The sequence below is a fragment of the Gossypium arboreum genome, chromosome 12, assembly GCF_025698485.1.
Source record: "Gossypium arboreum isolate Shixiya-1 chromosome 12, ASM2569848v2, whole genome shotgun sequence".
Lineage (NCBI taxonomy): Eukaryota > Viridiplantae > Streptophyta > Magnoliopsida > Malvales > Malvaceae > Gossypium > Gossypium arboreum.
The window spans coordinates 44,035,751-44,046,803 of NC_069081.1; the positions used below are offsets into that span (position 1 = coordinate 44,035,751).

General features: G+C 34.5%; 1 long non-coding RNA gene across 1 annotated transcript; it reads right to left on the minus strand.

Moving 5' to 3' along the window:
• Positions 1 to 7,435: 7,435 nt before the first annotated feature.
• Positions 7,436 to 9,089, minus strand: LOC128285317 (uncharacterized). The gene is made up of 3 exons (XR_008275815.1): positions 9,018 to 9,089; positions 8,469 to 8,554; positions 7,436 to 7,655 (listed from the first exon to the last, which is right to left on the minus strand). It is a non-coding gene; the product is annotated as an uncharacterized LOC128285317 (long non-coding RNA).
• Between the last annotated feature and the right edge of the window lie 1,964 nt (positions 9,090 to 11,053).

Genomic DNA, 11,053 nt, shown 5'->3' on the forward strand with positions numbered 1-11,053 from the left:
TAGGTATGTGTGCATTTTGTGAACTCTAAATGTTTTGTCTGGATGGTAGTATTGGTGACTGTTTGCGAGTCGTTGTCGCTCGAATTGTAATAACTATCGAAACTTCTGTGTCAAGCCTACCATCTAGATTTGTATAGTGCTATAAGTATGTTATGCTTTTGAACTGTTTATTGGCTTTTTGTATCTGATTCTGTAGTTAGACAGTTTTGATCTCACACTGAGCTCGAGTAGCTCACCTTGTAACACCCCTTACCCGTGTCCGACACTGAAACAGGGTACGAGACATTATCAGACTTAATCATTTACAAACATGCATAAATTGTGCTACAAAATTTTATTTGTATCAAAACTTTTCATACACATGCATAATGTCCCATTCATGGGACTACGAAGCCTTAAACATGCATTGAAAGTAGTTAGGGACTAAATCGAGAACCTTAGAAAGGGAAAACTTAGAAAATTTTTCCATGACACAACGTCACACGCCCGTGTGGACACAGGGACGAGCCCATGTGCCTTCGACACGCCCGTGTCCTCAGGCCGTCTAACTCTCTAACTATGACCTCAGCAAACAAATTGAACCACACGGCCAAGCTACATGCCTAGGTGCTAAGGCCGTGTCCCCCACACAGTTGAGACACACGGCCGTATCTCAGCCTGTGTGGCCAACACTTAGGCTATTTTCCAAGCCTTTAAGTTACCATTAATCCTTCACATCTTTATTTCCATATTACACATTTAATTCATGGCCATGACCATTTAGATTGGTCATAAAACATTCATCATGCATATATTTCATAACACCAGCCATATATGGCCAAAAAGCCTAACCACATTATCTCATCACAACCATTAGAGCATAGCATAGATAGATAGGTTCATAAACCATAATCAATATGAGACACACCTCTTGACCATATACTAATAACTCAATATAGACCAATAATTAGGCTAATCATAATAACACATATCATAAAATCCTAGTCCCTATACATGCCACTCACTTGGAAATGCTAACATATGTATAAATACTCCAAAGGTAATAGCTTGATAGTGTGATGCTGCCTCTGACGATCTCTAACCCCGAGCAAACCTGAAAACACTAAAGAAATGGAAAGAAGAGGGTAAGCTTTATAGCTTAGTAAGATCGTATGAAAATAATAAGCAATTTATCAACTTGCTTATCAAGGTAATACAACCATATTTGTACTTTTATTTATGTTTAGGTCAGGCTGTTTTCTCGAGTCACAGTTATTAAATTATTTAGATCCAAAGATACGAAACTCCAAATTAAGTTGCACTAATTTTCCCAGAAAATAGACTCACATATATTCTTACCATAAAATGTTTAGAATTTTTGGTTCAGCCAATTAGTATAGTTTATTCTTTAAAGTTACCTCTGTTTTGCTGTCCGATAGTTCCGACCCCTCTTCAGTAAAAATTTATTATCTCATAGTATGGGACTCAGATGACATTCCCATTTATTTCTATTGAAAATAGACTCATTAATAATTCTAAGAATATAAATTATAACCCATAACTATTTTTGTACAACTTTTAATGATTTTCTCAATTCAGAATAGGGGATTTCAAAATCGTTTTGACTCTGTTTCACACAAATTCAAGTATCTCATAATATGAAATTCCTTTGCTTACATTGTTTCCTTTATAAGAAACTAGACTTGATTAGCTTTAATTTTACATTTTATTTAGCCTCTATCAATTTCCACAATTTAAGGTGGATTTTCATAGTCGGATTGTTACTGCTGTCCATTACTGTTTTAGTGTAAATTAATGATACTAAGTCTATAACACCTTATTAGTTCATTTTCACCACATTGGTAAAAATACATATTTATACATCATAAGTATAGACCTATAATCACAAGGTCATCAAAAAATCATTCTCATAGGCATGAATTACCCATGTACATCTTCACCAAATGTGCATCATAAATCAAAATCATTTCTCATGAGCTTGGCATACATACCTGTGTTACTTAACATTCTCATATTCATTCCTTACTAATCATACAACATGAATTGAGTTCACATCTTATCAATTTCATGTAAGTACCTATACCACTCACAACATACCCATAAGCTCTATCATTTCAACTTAAACCGTAAATTTCCCGTTGAAGCATTTGGAATACTACAGGATAATCACTAAGCCTCAAACATAGGGTACGATGCTGATGCCATGTTCCAAACATGGTCTTACACTGGCTCACACATCTAAGTCGATGCCATATCCCAAACAGGTTTTACATTGACTTTCATATATCGAGGCTGATGCCATGTCCCAAATAGGTCTTACACTGACACATGTCAAGCCGGTGCCATGTCCCAGATAGGTCTTACACTAGCTTGCATATTTCGAGGCCGATGAATGTCCCAGACATGTCTTACACTAGATCTCGTCTTAATACCGATGCCATGTCCTATACATGGTCTTACACTGGCTCTCATAATGTGGCCAATGCATGTCCCAGACATGTCTTACACTAGCACACATCCATAACACCCAAATGCCATGGCAAGGATATTTGATCTATTCCTAGGGTTCAACCAGGAGTTTTTACCACATTAAATCTCACCGTATATTACTCATAGGTACATTCAAGCATTATATACATAATCAAATATTCAATGCATAAATACGACTAAGTTGCCTTATTTACATACAACTTACTTGTTTCAATGGAATATCATATCCCATCAAATTTGCAATGTATTCAATCATCACAAAAATGTTATTAACGTTTGGCATCATTTTCTCATACATAACTCCTTCAACATATAATTCAATACAATCATAGCAAAATATATTTCAATTATATTAACAATAACATGGATAACATGTTTATTTACTCACATGGACTTACCTCGAATGCAATTTCGGCTAATTACTCCATTTAGTCCATAACCTCGTACTTCCCCATTTAAGTCCAAATCTCAATTTTCTTGATCTATAATGATAAAATTCACTACTTTACTCATCATAATAATTAAAACGTCTCACAATTCATATTTTGTCAAAATGACTATTTTGCCCCTAGACTTTCACTAAAATTACATTTTACTCTTAGGCTCATAAATTGATTTTTATTGAATTTCCTTCCTTACCAAGCCTAGCCGAATTCTTTTTATAACTATAGCAACTCACAATTTAAATTATTTCACACATTTATCACCTTTTATCAAACTTTACAAAAAGGTCCATTTAGGTGTTTTTCATGAAAATCCTTTCACAAAAGTTGTTTATTACACAACCATGACTTATTTTCTTCCATAAAAATTCAAAAAAAAAAACATAAATATTCACATGGAAAAACCCTAGGCTTTCAACCATTTTGTAAAATAATCCCCCTATTAGCTAGATTAAGCTACAAGGGTTCCAAAAATATAAAAATTATCAAATAACCATCAAAATCACTTACTTGCAAGGGAACTAAGTGGCTGAGAATTTAAGCTCTCAAAACCCTTATGTTTGCTGTCATTTTCGATGGAAGAAGAAGAAGAAATGAAAAAGATGACGGCGTTTTGTTTATTTTATTTTATTACCAAAAAAAGTCACCTAATGTCCACCAAATTTGAATTTTCAACTTTCTTGCCCCCTATGGCCGGCCATCACTCCCCAAACGGCCTATTTGCACTTTAAAGACCTCTAATTTTGGTTCTCTAGCTATTTAACATATTTAGATAGTAAAATAAAACTTTTGCCCTTTATGCGATTTAGTCTTTTTTCGCAATTAAGCTTACAAATGCTAAAACGAATTCACCAAAATTTTCATGCACTCATATAATCATGCTATAACACATAAAATAATATTAAAAACAATTTTTTTCACATCAGATTTGTGGTTTCAAAACCACTATTTTGACTAAGTCCTATTTTGGGATGTTACAATTCTCCCCCCTTAGGGACTTTCGTCCCCGAAAGTCCTACCGAAAGTGAGGTGGTATTCGCATAGGCTCTATTATTAACAACATTATTAGAGAACCCCTCACTAAGATTGAACTTTTAGTTCTCAACACTTTAATCTTTCGTATCAAAGTCATGAGCGGTTCTTCATCATACAACACATCAACTGAATCTTGATCTAGATCTATATTGGAGAACTCATATACACAAAGGGTACGATCCATACCGTTATATCACATATACACATAACACACTTGAATCTTCACAAATTCGAATGGTGAAGCTAGTCAGTACATCACTGGCCTTATACTCTATTACCTCGTACAGCCCAATAGTTTACGAATTCAATTCTCAATTACTCTTAAATTCTTAAACACGAAAATGAAACATATTGTCAAGAATCTGAACTGATCAAACCGAAAATGAAATGCGGTGCCAAAACACAACCACGCATTCAAAGCTCTCTATGAAATCTGACATCAAACACAAGCAATTTAATTACTCTATTAAATGAGAATTCTATACATACTGAAATAATTTTTAGATCTCGTCAATTAGTCAATAATAAACCCACATAACACTTCTCTTTTCTAGAGACATGAATTATTTCGATAGGAATTCTATAGTACTCTTTCTCAACTCCATTCTAGTACCAACACTGGCTGAAGTAGTACTGAAGACACTCGATATTTAGCTTTAGTCATGTTATTACTCCAAATATTCATGCACAAAATTAGAAATGACGAGTCCTAAACTCGATCACTAATACATTGTTTCTATCATTTTTCTTGCAACATTTATGCATAGGTTCTGGGTTTTCTGTTACACAAATCTTTACTCTAATATAATATCATTCATCAGGTCTGACCTGAAATTGACAACCAAATGTCGATCCTTATTGTACTCGTTTAGCTTACAATTCACTAACACTTTTCTCAGCTGCACAAACTTGCAATGAAATTTTAGTTTTCAATCTTTAATTCGGTTAAAACAGATCTTGTCAACAAAAAAATTCAACCGTGTAACCATCATGCTCAACGTAACCGGGGTTTTCTTAACCAAACACTTTTAACTACTTTCAACCTTTCTCAAAGATTAATAATGACTAACTCAAAAACTTTCAATAGCTCAAGTCACTTATGCTACCTCAAACTCAGATATCTATCCATGACATCAAATATCTTAAACTATCACACTGTCTTATAGCCTCAAAACACATTATAATCCACTTACTAACACATCATTGAAAAATTGAGAACTCTCTGCCCGAGTTTAAGCTGAACTAAATTTAATACCTCAGTTGACAACACTTCCAACCATTTAAAACTCAGCTAGTATATAATAGACCATTTCAATTTCCCATGAAAGCGATAACTTTATCAAACAGAAAAATTTTAACTCATGTCATGGTCTTCTAATATATGCATTTTTTATAGACTGCCCGCCTTTTTACCATGAAGAAACGAAATTTTGTTCCCAGCCTTGAAAATAGACACGAACATAAATATATCATTTAACCTTTCGAGCAAGTAATCAACATAGATTGAACAACTGAATTGCCCTCAATCATCAATCGTTAATAATTCAAGAAATCCCTTCATACTAATAATAGAATAAGTCGAACATACAACCCTTTTATAATTCTTTCATAACACAAATCAAAATTCTCTATGAACTTGTAACACCCCAAACCTGGCCTAGACGCTATGGCCGAAATCTGATGTGTCACATTGAAGTGTTTTTCGAAAACCATGTTCTCATTGGAAACCCTTCTTGCTATTTAAAACCTCTGGCCATTTTAAAACTTTGTGAAAACCTCAGTTTCCATTGCTTTATTCAAAGTTATTCTCTTGTAAAACATTATTACCTTTAAAACTTTATTTACAGCGGAAGCGTAGTTTAAAGTTTTGCAGAAACGTGATATTTTGAAAAACAGTTATTGTTTTGGAAAAGAAAATCGAGTTCTACTCCAGCAGTTATAAAACAGTATATAAAATTCCAAATTTAGAACCAGAAATTAAAAGAGGCCTTGTTACAACCCCAATCAAATATAAGTACTTGTAAATAAATAACTTAAAAGAAAGTCGGAAACAATAGCAGTTGTGTGGCCACCTTCGAGTCCCTCACAGTACCGATCCTCCTAATGCTGGGGATTACCTGCACAGTTAATAAACGCGGTGAGTTTATGCAAACTCAGTGTGTAATCCCCTCCTAAACTAAAACAGTTAGTAAATAGACAAAATTCAGAATCAATCTGGGCCGGAGCCCATTACAGTAACAGAACAATGTGTGTGGGCCAAAGCCCAGTACAATTTCACTTGAGTCTCAGCCCTCATGAGAATCAATTGGGCCTAGCCCATTCTCAGAATCAGTAACAGTTGGGCCTAGCCCATTAACAAAATCAGGTGGGCCTAAACCCAGTATAGAATCAGTATCAGATGCAGATATGCAGATAGATTCCCAGCCTAGTCCAACCAACACACCACCCGTACCAACCAACTCACCATGTGGGGATACAATCGACCCACCCAGCCAACTCACCAAGCTTAGCACTGGTTGCGGCACTAAGTTAATAGGATGGCTCAACACCGTAGAGAGGACAGCACATAGCCATAAATAGGACGGCATAAAGCTGTAAACATCGCAGCAATGCTGCCAGATAATAGGACGGCTGGAAGCCATAAGCAGAATGGCACAATGGCACAAAGCCATCGATAACTGTATTATGTTAGGCACATAGCCCTCAACTAGAGTAACATAATTGGCACACAGCTCTAGGTAAATGTTGTAACACCCCGTACCCGAGACCGTTTCCGGAGTCGAACACGAGGTGTTAACGGACTTAATTCATTAATTAAACAGCTCATACAATTCATTTTAAAATTTCCAGACAAGCTAGCTAACTGCATCACAGTTGCTTTAAAAATCATATCTCGAGTTACGAAACTCGAAATCCAATTCCGTAAATTTTTCCTGAAACTAGACTCATATATATATCTACTAATTTTTTCTAGAATTTTTGGTTGGGCCAATTAGTACAGTTTATTAGTTAAAGTCTCCCCTGTTTCAGGGTTCAACTACTCTGACCTCTTTGTATTACGAATCAGATATCTCCCTATACAGACCTTCAATGACTATGCTGTTTGTCTCTAATAAAACTAGACTCAATAAGGAATCTGTACATATAAAGCATGACTTCTAATTATCTTTGTAAAATTTATGGTGAATTTCAAAATTCAGAACAGGGGATCCAGAAATCGCTCTGGCCCTGTTTCACAAAAATTTAAACATCTCATAAAATATAGCTCATATACCTGTTTTGCTTATTCCATATGAAAATAGACTCATCAAGCTTCGATTCCATAACTTATTCATTATTTAATTCCATTTCTACTATTTTTAGTGATTTTTTAAACTCACGTCACTGCTGCTGTCTGAATCTATTTTATGGTAAATTTTACCTATTTCATGGTTTCCATGGATTAGCTAGCAATTTGACATACATAATACCAAATATGATCATGATTAGCCATTCCAATGGCTAATCATTACCAAGCATTTCTATTTCCATACCACTCAATAACCATATCATAAGACCATACATATAAAATGATTATAATGCTATACATGCCATACTCAAAATATACAAGCCATTATGCCAAGATGGTATATGGATAGTGTGAGCGTGCCTCCTACCGTTTCCGATTTCCGAGCTGGCTTGTCAACACTACAAGGAATGAAAAGGAGGGAGTAAGCATAAATGCTTAGTAAGCTCACATGCAAATAGCAAGTAACATAACCATATAAGCAAACATAAAACATCATTTGCATAATCATCACCAAGACATTCATATCACCTTTTCATTTATCATCTTACAATATTGTTGTTATATCGAGTTTTCAACCCGAGGGTTAAGTACATACCTGTTCAAATTATCCATTTCACAACACTTACCAATACGTCCCTTTCATCTTGAGTATTCCTCCATTTGAGTAGAACTTTACCCGTTGAACACATCGGAATATAATTCGGATACATGAATAACTTACACATAAGTGCCACATATTCAATCAAGCAATCATGTAACCCGCCCATAAGCGAACTCGGACTCAACTCAACGAGCTCGGGCGTTCGATCCATAAGTGAACTCGGACTCAACTCAACGAGTTCGGATGCCTAGTTACATCTCACGAACTCTGACTCAACTCAACGAGTTCGGACGTCAGATCCATAAGTGAACTCGGACTCAACTCAACGAGTTCGGATGCTCAACCATCCTAGTGACATGTCACTTGTATCCTAATCTATTCCTAAGGTTCAAACGGGATTTTCCTCGAACACATATCCTTGCCATCTTCCGTAAAATACCGAAACCAATACTCGGTAGCACTTTATATTTAATGATAATACACATATCTTGCATTTTATTCGAAAATAACCACAAAGCATATATTTCATGATAAAAATCAGCATATCATATATTTAACATCAATAACTTAAAAATAACAATTATGCTACATTATTTACACATGAACTTACCTCGTATGCGAAAATGGCTATTTTTACCATTTCGTCCACAACTTGGTATTTTCCCCATTTTAGCCCGAATTTCAGTTTTCCTTGCTCTATCATTTAAAATATAGTCTAATTAGGACTCACATTATTCAAATTGACCCAAAATCATATTTTGTAAAAATTACAATTTTGCCCCTAAACTTTTGCATATTTACACTTTTGCCCCAAAGCTCGTAAATTAAAATTCAGCCTATTTTCTTATGTTTTATGACATGCTGATCATTTTTCCTTCTATGGAAACATCAAATTCTCACTCTAACATGTACTTATGACTATTAGGTATTTTTACCGATTAAGCCCTTTTGCTCGTTTTCACTTAAAACCGAGTAGCACAAGTTGTCTAACATAATTTAAAACCTCATATTCTATCATAAAACACCAAAATACACAAATTTCACCTATGGGTATTTTTCCAAATATAAACCCTAGGTTAAATTATTGCTAGCATAAGCTAAATCGAGCTACGGACTCCAAAACGTAAAATCATTAAAAACGAGGCTAGAACGGACTTACAATCGAGCTTGGAAGCTTGAAAAACCCTAGCCATGGTTTCTCCTTGCTATATTCGGCCATGGGGTTGAAGATGAGCAAAATTGGCTTTTAATTTTGTATTTTAATTCATTTTACCCCTAAACGACCAAAATGCCCTTACTACTAAACTTTCCAAAAATTCCATCCATGTCCAATTTTTGTCCATAGACTTAGAAATTGGTAAAATTACTCTTTAAGGACCTCTAATTAATAATCTAATTCAATTTTATGCAAAATACTTCTAGAACACAAGTTTTGCAATTTATTCAATTTAGTCCCAAATTTCAAATTAAGCACTTTATGCATAAAATTTCTTCACGAAACTTTCACACAATATGCAATCATATCATAGACCTTAAAATAATCATAAAATAATTATTTCTATCTCGGATTTTGTGGTCACGAAACCACTATTCCGACTAGGCCCAAAATCGAGGATATTACAACTCTCCCCCTTCGAGGATTTTCGCCCCAAAATCTTACCGTAAAAGTGGTCTTCACTTTTAATCTCATATTTGGTGTCAAGAACTTGCACTTAGACTGCCTCCAATACATCTCTTCAATTTCTCATATGATCTAAAAGCTTACAGCCTCAACTCTCAATCGTTCTTAAATTTTCAACCCTTCTCAATTTCCCATGATATCATGACATAAAACCCGGATCTCAACTTGATTTAATGGAGACCGAATTCCAAGAAATCCAACAATCAAAGAGACACGAAATTCCATGAATCGATGAGTAGGAATTCATTCAATACAGATGTGATTTATAGATCTCGCCAAACATTTAACAATAGGATACATCACATTTTCCTCTTTCCGCCATAGAAATAATTCGATATGGCCTCAAGAATAATCCTTCTCATTTCCATCCCAATATCAACATTGACAAGGATAATTTTGATAGATCCCAATGCTCGGCTTTAACCCCTTTAACAACTCCGATTTTATGTAACATCGGATGCTCTAAACTATCACATTACCTCACTGTCTTGAAACACATCACAATTCATACAACAATACATTATTGAAAGTCGAAGTCTTTGCTCAATGTAGACTAGTCTAGTTCGGGACGCCTTGTTACCAATATTCTCATCTATCCGAACTCTGTCAACATGTAATAAACTTTTCAGCTTTCACAAGATGGAAACCTTATCATTCGTAGTGACTTAAACTAATATTCAACTCTTTCTATTAAATATAGACTTCTCGTTCAAACTATTTACTCTTTGATCTGCATAAAATGAAATTCTATTATCAAACTTGGGAAAATAATCCCGACATAATTGTCACATGAAATCTTTCAAATAAATAATTTACCATACCGACTAAAACTCGCTTTTATCACCTATGCCTTTACCGATGTCAAATCCTTACATAGAAATTAGAAAAATCCCAATACTAAAATCACCACATTACCAAGATCAAATTAGAAGTATAGTCATATTTGACATGATTATCACGAAATGAAGAACGATTGAACATGAGTCATAATTGACAAATTATGGAACAAAGATAACAAGAAAACCGAATAAAGAAATCCAAGATAGAGAAACCCAAAATAAAGAAATCCGAATAAAGAGATCCGGGATAAAGAAACCCAAGATACGATACTATGCCGAGAATCGAAAACCAAATTCATAGAGAAAATACGAATACCTCGATAATTCTTCAAAGAAAGAAAGTCCAAAAGAAAACATCATTTAATCCCACTGAAATCAAATATAACAAGATCAATATATCTTCCCATACATATATATCGGATGAAGCATCAAGTAGAAGAAAGCAGAATCATAATATCATATGAATTCTCTCATCAATTCTTATCGATTTAAATGAAATAGAATACCCGATAAAATAGAGCAATATAAATTATAAACCAATGACTACCAATGCTTTCATCCAACACCGAATTAGAAGACATTCCCATATAACAAGAATTTCTTCGAAGATCAATAGCCATAGAAATATTTCGAGAACGGGTGAACACATAGAACATCTCAAAAGAGACATTAAAT